Here is a 10,762-nt window from a genome sequence, read left to right as displayed (position 1 = left end):
GTCCTTCCTTGTGTTAGCCAGTTTGGGTGGGAGCCTGCTGCTAGCAGCTGGTTCATCTGTGCTGCTAGGCGTTCATGCACTGCTGTTAATTTCTTTAGCCAGTAGGTGTGGATCATGTCTGGTCCAGGTGCTGTCCAGCTCTTCATGTTTTTGACCCGCTGCTGGATGTCTTAATATATATATATATATATATATATATATATATATATATATATATATATATGCGCTTCACCACTGACAGTTTGGAGGGGAACTTCTCCTTACTCCTCCTCCATTTCCCAACCCCCACTATCAGTAGCCTGTATCCTTCACCACTCCATCCTGCTGGCCTCCTAATCCACACAGTCTTCCGCTCACCCTTCAATCCTCACCTACAGTCTACAAACCTTAAGTTCACCTACCTCCACTTTTTCACTTCTTATTCCTTCATAGTATCCTACCCCTCACGTTTTTCCTCTGCCAGCCTCTATTCCAGTGGTCCCCAATGCGGTGCCCATGGGCACCATGGCGCCCGCTGGGGCATCTATCTGCACCTGCGAACTGACCCACGGATAAGCATCCGCTGAAACGCCGCCCCAAAAAATGCAGCTGATTTTCGACAGCATTTGAGCGGCGACGCCTCTTGACGTTGCTGCTTCTCAGAGGCATTTCGGCGAATGCTTGTCTGCCAGTCACAGTCCTCAGTGGCTTGTCGTCCACTGCTCGCCAGACGAAAAAAGTTGGGGACTACTGACCTCACCTCCCTCAGTTTGCCTCCTACACAAACATACTACCCATCAAGCCATTGTGAAAAAGAGAAATGTTATGAGTTTTGAAGCCAGGAACTGTGAGATCACAGGAAACTTAAAAACATCCAAATATCACAAGGCACGTGGTAAAGAAATCCCAGAAGAATTGGCAACACTGCAAATATAACATGCTTCCAAATTAAACATATCCACTATCAGTTTGCACAGGTGTAAGTGATTATGAATGGAGCAAGACCGTGGAGAATGAGACCCTTATATATAATTCTAGAGAATTACAAGAGAGCAGGTATGGAAGAGTAACAGAAATCAACTGAAGGCAAATGCTGCTGAAAAATGTCCTGAAGAAAAATGCAGAGGCAAAGTGCCTATCAGGATCAGGCCCCAAATCCTTAGTCTCTGCCAGCTTTGGCAATGACCTTTGTCTTTAACTTTAATATGAGGTTAGGAGTAATAGTATTTAGGTACAGAAAAACCTCTCTTTCTCCTCGCTGCTCCAACCCACAACCCCATAATTCTCAGCAAGTAATCCTTGAAGGTTAAACCCCGCTTCCAAGCAAAGATTTAGCTTTACATATTTATAGAGCCCTACAGTGAAGTGTCTCTTCTTAAGACATCACTGCTTCTATACAACATACTATATTATAACCTACCAAAAATAAAATTATTATCCAAATATATTAGCAATGTGCATTGTGATATTTTATTGTTATTTACCACAAGAACATTCAATCAGCAGTGGATAACCCAGTCCTTAATGAAACTTAGTAAAGTCTATTTTAAGGTATGTCTACATTGCAATTAGATACCCACGACTGGCCTATGCCAGTTGACTTCACCTCACATATCTCAGGCTAAGGGGCTGTTTTGATGCCATTTAGACTTCCAGGCTTGGGCCTGAGGGCAGGCCTGGAAGTCTACACTACAATGAAACAGCCCTGCATCGCAAGGCTGGGGAGCCTGAGTCAGCTGGTATGGGCTAGCTGGGGGGTGGATGGGTATTTGCAGTGTAGAAATGCCTCTAGTCATTTCCTCCGCACACCTATTGCTGCCTTTTCCCAGATGATTAAAAAAATGTCTGAACATAACCCACAAAACCGATACTTCCTATGTCAAAGTTGACCTAATACAAGCCCCACAAACCAGTCCAAAAATATAAAATCCAGGAGACAAAGAATTACAACCAGAGTCAAACAAATGTGTAATTAGCCCAAAAGAAATTGTGCTCCTGCCATCTAGTGGTTTGTGACTAAAAGTTAATTTCATGAGTCTGGTCACGTCACTGAATTTGGAAAAAAAACAAACTTGAGGGCATTCTGTTCAATTACATTAAAGTGTTTAATAAACTAAATTAGTATCATAAAAGTAGCACATTCCTAACAGCTCCTTGCCCTGTGGCTTTGTTTATACAAAGATTTTTTTTGTAAATTTGCCAATAAAGAAGTTCCATTAATATAGATCAAGTTTTCAGGAGGGTTTAATATAAAACTCAGCAGGGTTAAGTTACTAAATGAGAAGGGGGTAGGGGGTGAGAAAAAAACTGGTCTGCGCCAATGCTACCACTGTGTCCAGCAATGTTAGAGCTGCACGAGTACTGGAGCAATCATGGGAGCTTTTAACAAGAAGCATATTTAGAACAGACAAGGTCTGTGCCTCTTTGAGGTATAACTATTTACTTTATTCTGAGTGCAGAGTCAATACAGTCAAGGAAAAGGGAGCTGAATTCTAGTCAGTTGTTAGTTTTTTCCCCCAAATTGTCAGTTAACAGCTTGATTTTCCAAGGTGTAAAGCACTCACAACCCTCATTTGCTTCAGAAGGTGTAGGGGTACTTGGCACTTGAGAAAAATCAGACCATAATTTCTAACATAATCACTAGTTTAAAAAAAAAAGTTGTGCAGTCAGAAGAAGAAAAGTTTCATTTTAGAGATCAAAGATTGAGCTTCCTGAGTTGGCAATCAGAAAAAGTTTACTTTTAAAAATCAAAAGCTATGTGAAGTAACTGAAAAATATGAAACCAAATAATTTATATATTTGTTTTCTGACTATAATCTTAATTTAAAATCATTTTCAGGTTATGTCCCAAAAATATGGAAACTCACAGTTAAGAATGAACTACTTACAAATGAAGACAACCCAAAATTGACAAGGATAAAGTCAATTTCTAGAACTGAATCACAGTTTGCAGTGGTGCTGTTTAACAGTTAATCCTTAACATGGATGTCTACTCAACTGTGGAAATCTGCTTGTTAACAGACAAAGCACAGCAGAATTATCTTGAGAGGCTCAGGCTTAACCTGAGAAGTGAATAAGTTCAGTAATCAATTAAAATACCAGACTCAAATGTTTTTTAATACATTTTTAAATATATAACAGGCAATGTTTCTATAACTAGATGTGAAAAGGTAATACTGGATTAATACCTAAAGCACTGGTTAGGCTCATTAAATAAAATTTTTGTTAATACTCTCCTGATTAAGCAGCAGTTGTCCTCATGCATCGCCAATTAACTGCTAGGAGGCTTCCCCAAATGAGCAGCCATCCTGAAATATACACATCCTAATTAAGGGATATATAGGCACAGATATAAATAGTATCATTTATGAACTGTAGCCCCTTTCACCTTCTAAGGCTTTGGCTACACTAGAGAGCTTATAGCAGTTGCGCTATATCAATGGGAGAAGCTCTTCCATCAGCATAGTGCTGTCCACTCCAGTGCTTAGGTTAGTATAACTTATGTCCCTCAGGGTTGGCTTTATTCAGAATTGGTAGTGCAGACATAGCCTATGTCTTTTACAGATATTAAACCATTATTTCCCAGGCAAGATGAGCACCAGCTAAGTTTGGAGGTGGGAGTGTATGGGTAGAGGAAAGGATCCGTGTCACTAGGGAAAGCTGAAGGACATCAGATTCATACCACCCTATACATACTGTAAACATATTGTTTCATCTGCTTATAAAGTGGGGAACTGACTCAACAAAATCCATACTATTTACCTTAGACAGCCAACCTCATTAAAGGCAACAGAACAGAAACAGCTCACAGATACTGGGGTAAAGACTTAAGCTCTGCCATCCTATCTTTCTCTTTTGTGCCCCTGTGGCACTTAGCTCATTCTTGGGCAACACAAAAAAGAAAATAAGAGACATAGCAACTATCAGAACATGCTGTGATCCCAATCTGCCAATCAATGGGGTGGCTTCTTCAACAAAAGCTCAGGGATTATAATTAAGTAATTAATCTTGACAAGCCTCCTGAAGAAACTAAGCAAATGATATTAGTTCCATTTGACAGAAGAGGATTCCACACATTTTGAAATGCAGATGGGTAGGTTCCTCAGGTGACAGAGCCCTGCTGATGTAAATGAAGTGCCACGTGGGCATAGGAAAGACCATGCACATGGAGACAACAGCAAGAATGGATGCTCGCTGACATGCTCAAAGCTAAAGAGCTAAGCCAAAATCAGAACTTCTTGAGTTTTTCTATACCAGCCCTTTTCTCACTTTTCTAGCAGGGATGGTATTGATCAGACACCAAGGCCCAGCTGTTTGCTTCTTAATCTATGAGTATTTAACCTTTAATCATCATCACTGTAGCAACAAGACTTCAGATACTAGAGAGACAGGCAGGAAATATCAGACCGAAGAGCTGGCCTCTGTCCCAATGAGTTTACAATCTAGATTAGAGACACTATGGCCCCGTAGTTCATTAATCATTTGTGCTAATGTTCATAAAAATCCCTCAATTTTTAAACTTTAAAAAAGCTACCGGACTTTGGGATTTAGGATACTAGGTTACTCTCTGTCACAGTACGTTACACCAGAGTTACGCAGTAAAACCAAGGTTGCAGACGTCCATCTGCAAAATTTGCAGTGAATTCCACGCCCTGCTAGAAAAGCCCTTCACACGCCAAGCTTGCACTGGTTTGTTTTTCAAAGTTATTCCTACCCCCCCGGTGCAGGAAAGAAACAACTCCTGCCAAGGTAACCCGAGGACAAACCCACCTAGGGAGACCTTCCTGAGCCGGCCACCACAGCTCCCAGAAGCGGGACGAGCTCTCGGGGCCTCGCACACCCTATTCAAAGAGCAGCACCGAGTGTTTCACTTCGGTTCATTTCGCAGAAGCGGCCCCCGAGCCCAGGCCGCGACCCCGCTGCCAGACTCGCTAGCGCAGCTCTGCCCTGCGGCAGGAAAGACCCGTAGAACAAGTCCCCTGTAACGGTAGCAACGGGCTGCGGCGCTGCGTGACCCCGCAGCCGGCTCTGACGCGGCCGCCGGAGGAAAAGCACCGCCCCCAGCCCCGCGCGAGGAAATGGCGCAGACTCAGTGCAGGGCATACAGCTCCCATGAGACTTGGTGCGGCATCGCACATGCGCAATGCCGCCGGTGTGGGTTGCCACGTCTCTCTCTCCAGCCGGCGGCTCTGCTCACACTCTTCCGGGCCGGGCCGCTCCGGCGCGCGTGCTGTGCGGCCTGGTGGCGGCATGTCCCACCCGTCCTCACCTAGCTGCGGGGTCCTCCTTGGCCAGGCCTCGGGCGCCACGTCCCTGGCGCTGTCTGCTCCGGGCCGCCGCTCGCTCCCCGCATCCGAAATGGCCGCGCCTGGGAGTGAGACGCCACCTCCTGCTGCCACGTTGGCCTGTGGCGGGTGGGGCCGGGCGGAGCCACCTGGGGCGGGGACGGGAGGGGCCGGCCACGTACTACCGGGTTCTTGGTATCCCGCCCGCAGCGGGGGTGTGTGCGCTGCCTGGTCGGTACCCCCCGCCCCGCCATGGGCATGTCGGGGTCTCTTCCCCTCCGCCTGCGCAGAGCCCTGCGTAGCGGAGCCGCGTCATGCCCCAGGCGCCCCTGTGGGGGCATATTTGCAAAGTAGGGCACAGACCTTTGTGCGCTCCCCAGCTCCAACAAGCACCACAACAAAGGCTGCTCGTGAACACGGTGCAAAGCGTGGTACAAGCGGTGTAATAGGATGAAGGTAGGGAAGAAGAGACTGTGTAATACAGACTGACATGGTGCCAGTTTATTCTAAGGCTGCTGGGCAACTAGGTTTTCCAGGCATCCGGTTTTCAAGCAAAACACCTGGTGGAAAAGGGACTCTTGAGAGCTCTGGTCAGTACTGCTAACCGGGCCACTAAAAGTCCAGTCACTGGGGTTAAGGAAGCCTCCCTGCCTGCCCAGGCTCAGTGCGGCAGCCAGCATCTCCGGCTCCTAGATGCAAGGGCAGCAGCCCTGAGCTGCGGAGTGGGCCCCACAGCTCCCATTGGCCAGGAGGCACAGCCAATGGGAGCTGCAGGGGCAGTGCCTGCGGGCAGTGATCAAAGACCCTGTACCTAGGGGCTGCGGAGATGTGCCAGTTGCTTCTGGCAGCTGCCTGAGATAAGTGCTGCCCAGCTGCAGCCCAGACCCCCTCCTTCACCGCAGCCCTGCTCGTTCACTCTAACTCATTCCCAAAGCCTGCACCCCTCACCCTCTCCTGCATTCCAAGCCCATGCTCCAGATCAGAACCCACTCCCACACCTGAACTCCCTCCCAGAGCTGGGACTGCACTCCCCAACCCCCTGAGCCCCTTCTTGCACTCAAGCTCCTTCCTAGAGCCTGCACCCATCACCCTCTCCTGCACTCCAACCCCCTGCCCCAGCCCGAGCCCCCTCCCACACTCCAAACCCCTCATCCCCACCTCAGAGCTTGCACCCCAACCCCCTGCCCCATCCCAGAGCTTCCTCCTGTACCCTGAACTCATTTCTGGCACCATCCCAGAGCCCATAACCCCAGCTGGAGTCTTCATGCCTCCCCAAACCTCTGCCCCAGCCTAGTGAAAGCGAGTGATGGAGGGAGAATGGAGTGGATGGGGTAGGGGACAGGGCAGGGGTGGGTTGTTGTTTTTTTTTGCAATTAGAAAGGTGGCAACAAGCGGGAGCCTGCAGCTGATTGAACCTGACAAATAGCTACATTTCTCTCAGTTCAAAAGCTGTTGTTTGCATCTCACAGACATATCTTGCAGTGATTAGTTTCATACACAAAGTTACCTTATGGTGTTATTTTTTCATTAGTCAGGACTACAAAAAAGGCTATATACACGTTTGGCTGTTCTGGATATCAAACATTTAAAAAAAAAAAATTTAGTCTGCTAGTTAAGCCAGAAAATGTATTATGAATTATAGGCAGTGCAGGTAGCAGTGCCTATAGTGAAGATTGCCCGATACTTGTTGCCACAGGGTGACTGACCCCTTTAAGCATTTGGGTCTGGAGGACTACTTGCACACTAAGCATGTGAAAGACTCCTAGTAGGGAAAATTTGCATACTGCTGTGAGGATAAGTAGATTTTGTTTTAAAATGGAGCTGTTACTTTGCAGCTGTAAGTAGTCCTGTCTTTGCAGTTTTATAAAAGCTTACTGGGATGATCACTTGGGGGAAAGAAAAGTGTTTAAATGTACACTTACAGAGCAAAGTACAAAGGTTCACAATCTTCTAAACCCTTTTCCCCCAAGCACGCAGAGTGTGATATTGCTAAGTCTCATCACCTGAGGAGCTATAACCCTCAACTCCTACCTAAAACAACAGAGTCAAAAATCATCAACATCAGAGACAAAGGGGGGGGAGGGGCTGGCTGTAGGCAGGGCAGGGGCTGACTGGAGGTAGGGTCTGGCTGCAGGCAGGGCAAGGGATGTGGGGCTGGTCAGAGACAAGGGGGGGGGGGGGGCGGGAATCAGAGGAGGCCTCTGGAAAGTGAAATAAAGCTTTAGAGAGCTCTGTATTAAAGTGACTTTGAAGAAAAAAAGTAACGACTATTCTAGGAGATCACAGCTGGTAATACCTTGCACTCCAGAATTTGTTCTGCTTCTGGTTTCCAGTCCTTTTAATCAGTTACTCCAGGTGTAGCTTTATGGGCCAGTTACACACAAACTGATCCTCTCCTCCCTTTGCACCACTGCTACATCATCCTAACCCCTGCCTTGTTGTAGGGGGCATATTGGGGAAGGAGGCAGCATGTCACAGATGGAGCATAGCTGTGCTCTGCTAGTTCTCAACTGGTAGGAGATCTCTTAAGCTTTGGGGTGCATAGTTAACAAATTTGGCTGGGGCCCATGCAGATTGGCCCACAGAATCAAGGAGTCATAACCAATTCCCTGATGGTCCCCTCCCATTTACCTCTGCTGAGCAAAGAAGAGAATCTGACCCCAAGATAGCAATTTCCCACTCATTTAAAGGACATTGTGGACAGCCAAAGGGGTGGAGCTAAAAGAAACAAGGAAGCTGCTAACAAGATGTTGATTCATAAAAATAGACAAGAAAAATTTCCAAATAGGTAGCTGTGCAAGTTGGCCCTATTTAGGAAAGGTCTGCATTCTTATCATACAAGACCCTGAAAACTGGAGTAATAGAAACGAGATGAAATTTAACAGTGCAAAGTACAAGGTCATGCACTTAGTGACTAACAACAAGAATTTCTGTTATAAACTGGGGACTTATCAAAGCAGGAGAGAAACTTGGGTGTACTGGTGAATCACAGGATGACCATGGGCCACCAATGTGATGCAGCTGTGAAAAAGGCTAATATAATCCAGGGATGCATCAGGCAAGGTATTTCCAGTAGAGATAGGGAAGTGTTATTACCATTATATGGGGCATTGGTGAGACCAATGTGCAATTCTGGTCTCCCATGGTTTAAGAAAGATGCTATTCAAACTGGAACAGGTGCAGAGAAGGGCTCTTAGGATGATCTGAGGAAAGTAAAACCTACCTTATAAGAGGAGACTCAAAAGAGCTTGCGTTATTTATCCTAACCAAAAGAAGGCTGAGGGGAGATATGAATGCTCTCTATAAATACATCAGATGGCTAAATGCTAGGGAGGGAGAGGAGTTATTTAAGTTAAGCGCCAGTGTGGACACAAGAACGAGTGGATATAAACTGGCCATCAACAATTTTAGGCTCAAAATTAGGCAAAGGTTTCTACCTATCAGAAGAGTGAAGTTCTGGAACAGCCTTAAGGAGAGCAGTGGGGCAAAAACACCATAACTGGCTTCAAGACTGCACTTGATAAGTTTATGGAGGGGTTGGTATGATGGACTGCCTAGAATGGCATGTGGCTCATTGGTGACTGCCAGTAGCAAAAATCCCCAATGACCAGGGACAGCCCACTAGATTGGGGGAGTTCTGAGTTACTACAGAAAATTCTTTCCCAGGTATCTTCCTGGTGGATCTTGCCCACATACTCAAGGACTAATTGATCACCCTCTTTGCGGTTAGGAAGGAATTCTCCCCCAGGTCAGACTGGCAGAAACCCTGTAAGTTTTTCGCCGCCTTCTTCAGCATGGGGCATGGGTCACTTGTAGGTTTAAACTAGTGTAAATGGTGGATTTTCTGTAATATGAAGTTTTTAAACCATGATTTGAGGACTTCAATAACTCAGCCAGAGGTTAAGGGTCTATTTCAAGAGTGAGTGAGTGAAGTCCTATGGACTTCAATATGCAGGAGGTCACAATAGATTATCACAATGGTCACTTCTAACCTTAATGTCTATGAGGTGGTATTATGAGACTGCCTACAATGGCATGTAGCTGATCTATGTCTGCTAGTAGCAAATATCCCCAATGGCCGGAGATGGGACACTAGATGGGGAAGGCTCTGCGTTACTACAGTTAGTTCTTTCCCAAGTGTCTGACTGGTGGGTCTTCCCAACATGCTCAGCGTCTAACTGATCACCATATTTGGAGTCAGGAATGAATTTCTCCCAGGTCACATTGAATTTCTCCCAGGTCCCCCCCTTACCTAGACCCCCACCCCATTGAGCCCTAACCAGCTGCACCCAGACCTCCACCCCACCAGACCTCCATCCCACTTCCCCAGTGCCCGGATCCAACAAGCTCCACACACCCAGATCACCCCATGCTGTGCCCCAACCACCTTCACCTAACCCCCCCCCCCCCCCCGCAGAGTCCCATTCCCCCTGCACTTAGAACTCCTCAATGAGACCTGTGCATCTAGATGTCCCACGCACGCAGAACCCCCACTGAGCTGCCTGGACCCAGATTGCCCCACATAGAACCTCTCACCCCACACCTGGATCCCCCTCACACTAAGCCTCTCCAGTCTTGAATCCTGCCGGGATGAGCCTGCTAGCCTACACCTGGACTGGGGGGCCAGGGCTCGGTGTGAATGAGAAACTCTGTCCCTCTTGTTTGCTACCTTAGTGGACCTGGTACCGGGGCGCTGGAACAATTTGTATAGTGGGCTTGCTGAGAGCCACAGAACCAAACTCTAAACCATGTGTATGATGGAAATCACTTCAAGCCAGGGGGTGCGGCAGCACCCCTAGTTCCAGAACCTATGCCTGGCATGGAGGGGCAGGGCTGCAGGGTGTTTCTGGGGAGGCCCAGCCGTGGTGCTGTGTTAGGATTGGGTGCAGCCTCACGGCCAAGTCCACGTCTGGGGGGAGGCCTGCAGGGTGCTCACCACTGCCATGCTGGAGCTGCCACATTTATTTATTGACTAAAATTCTGCAAATTTTATTTAAATATTGTGCACAGAACTTTTTTTTTTTTGACACAGACTTTTTGGAGTAATACAAGAATAATTATACAAGGACACAACATCATCCATTTACCCTGGTATCTGGTCTGTGAGAGTGGCCAAAAATGAGTACTTAAGAAGATGTAATACATCCTTAATGCACTCTCCTTTACGACCCAGAGATAATTTCTTCCTGACCCCCAGGGGGTGATCATCTTGCACACTGAAGCATGGCTTTATATTGTATATGCTAGCTATTAATATAACTACACAAGTGGTATTTTTATGATTATAAATGCCTAACCCATTTTAAAAATTACTAACTTGTTAATCTAAATAATATCCTGTGTCAATGAGTTCAGACATTTGTTCTTCTAGTCTGTAAACATGCATATTTACAAAGCAGCTACAGATATTATTTGTGCACGTACTTTGACATACTTAACATGGTTACAATCAGAGCAGTGACTAAGTAAAACTGGTAACTTTTTATGCAATAATTCTG

General features: G+C 46.5%; 1 protein-coding gene across 6 annotated transcripts in view; it reads right to left on the bottom strand.

Moving 5' to 3' along the window:
- Positions 1 to 5,405, bottom strand: part of PRRC1 (proline rich coiled-coil 1) — a 36,856-nt gene extending 31,451 nt beyond the window's left edge. The window contains exon 1 of one of the 6 annotated variants that reach the window (XM_032798544.2): positions 5,249 to 5,405. The gene's annotated coding sequence lies outside the window, so the exon portion shown is untranslated. Of the gene's footprint in view, positions 1 to 2,867; positions 2,987 to 4,749; positions 5,057 to 5,248 lie in introns of those variants that run through there. The other 5 variants (XM_032798542.2, XM_032798545.2, XM_075067185.1 and 2 more) reach the window with 5 other exon arrangements.
- Positions 5,406 to 10,762: the final 5,357 nt, after the last annotated feature.

Source organism: Chelonoidis abingdonii, chromosome 6, assembly GCF_003597395.2.
Source record: "Chelonoidis abingdonii isolate Lonesome George chromosome 6, CheloAbing_2.0, whole genome shotgun sequence".
Taxonomy (NCBI): Eukaryota; Metazoa; Chordata; order Testudines; family Testudinidae; genus Chelonoidis; species Chelonoidis abingdonii.
This window is presented reverse-complemented; position numbering and strand designations above follow the sequence as displayed.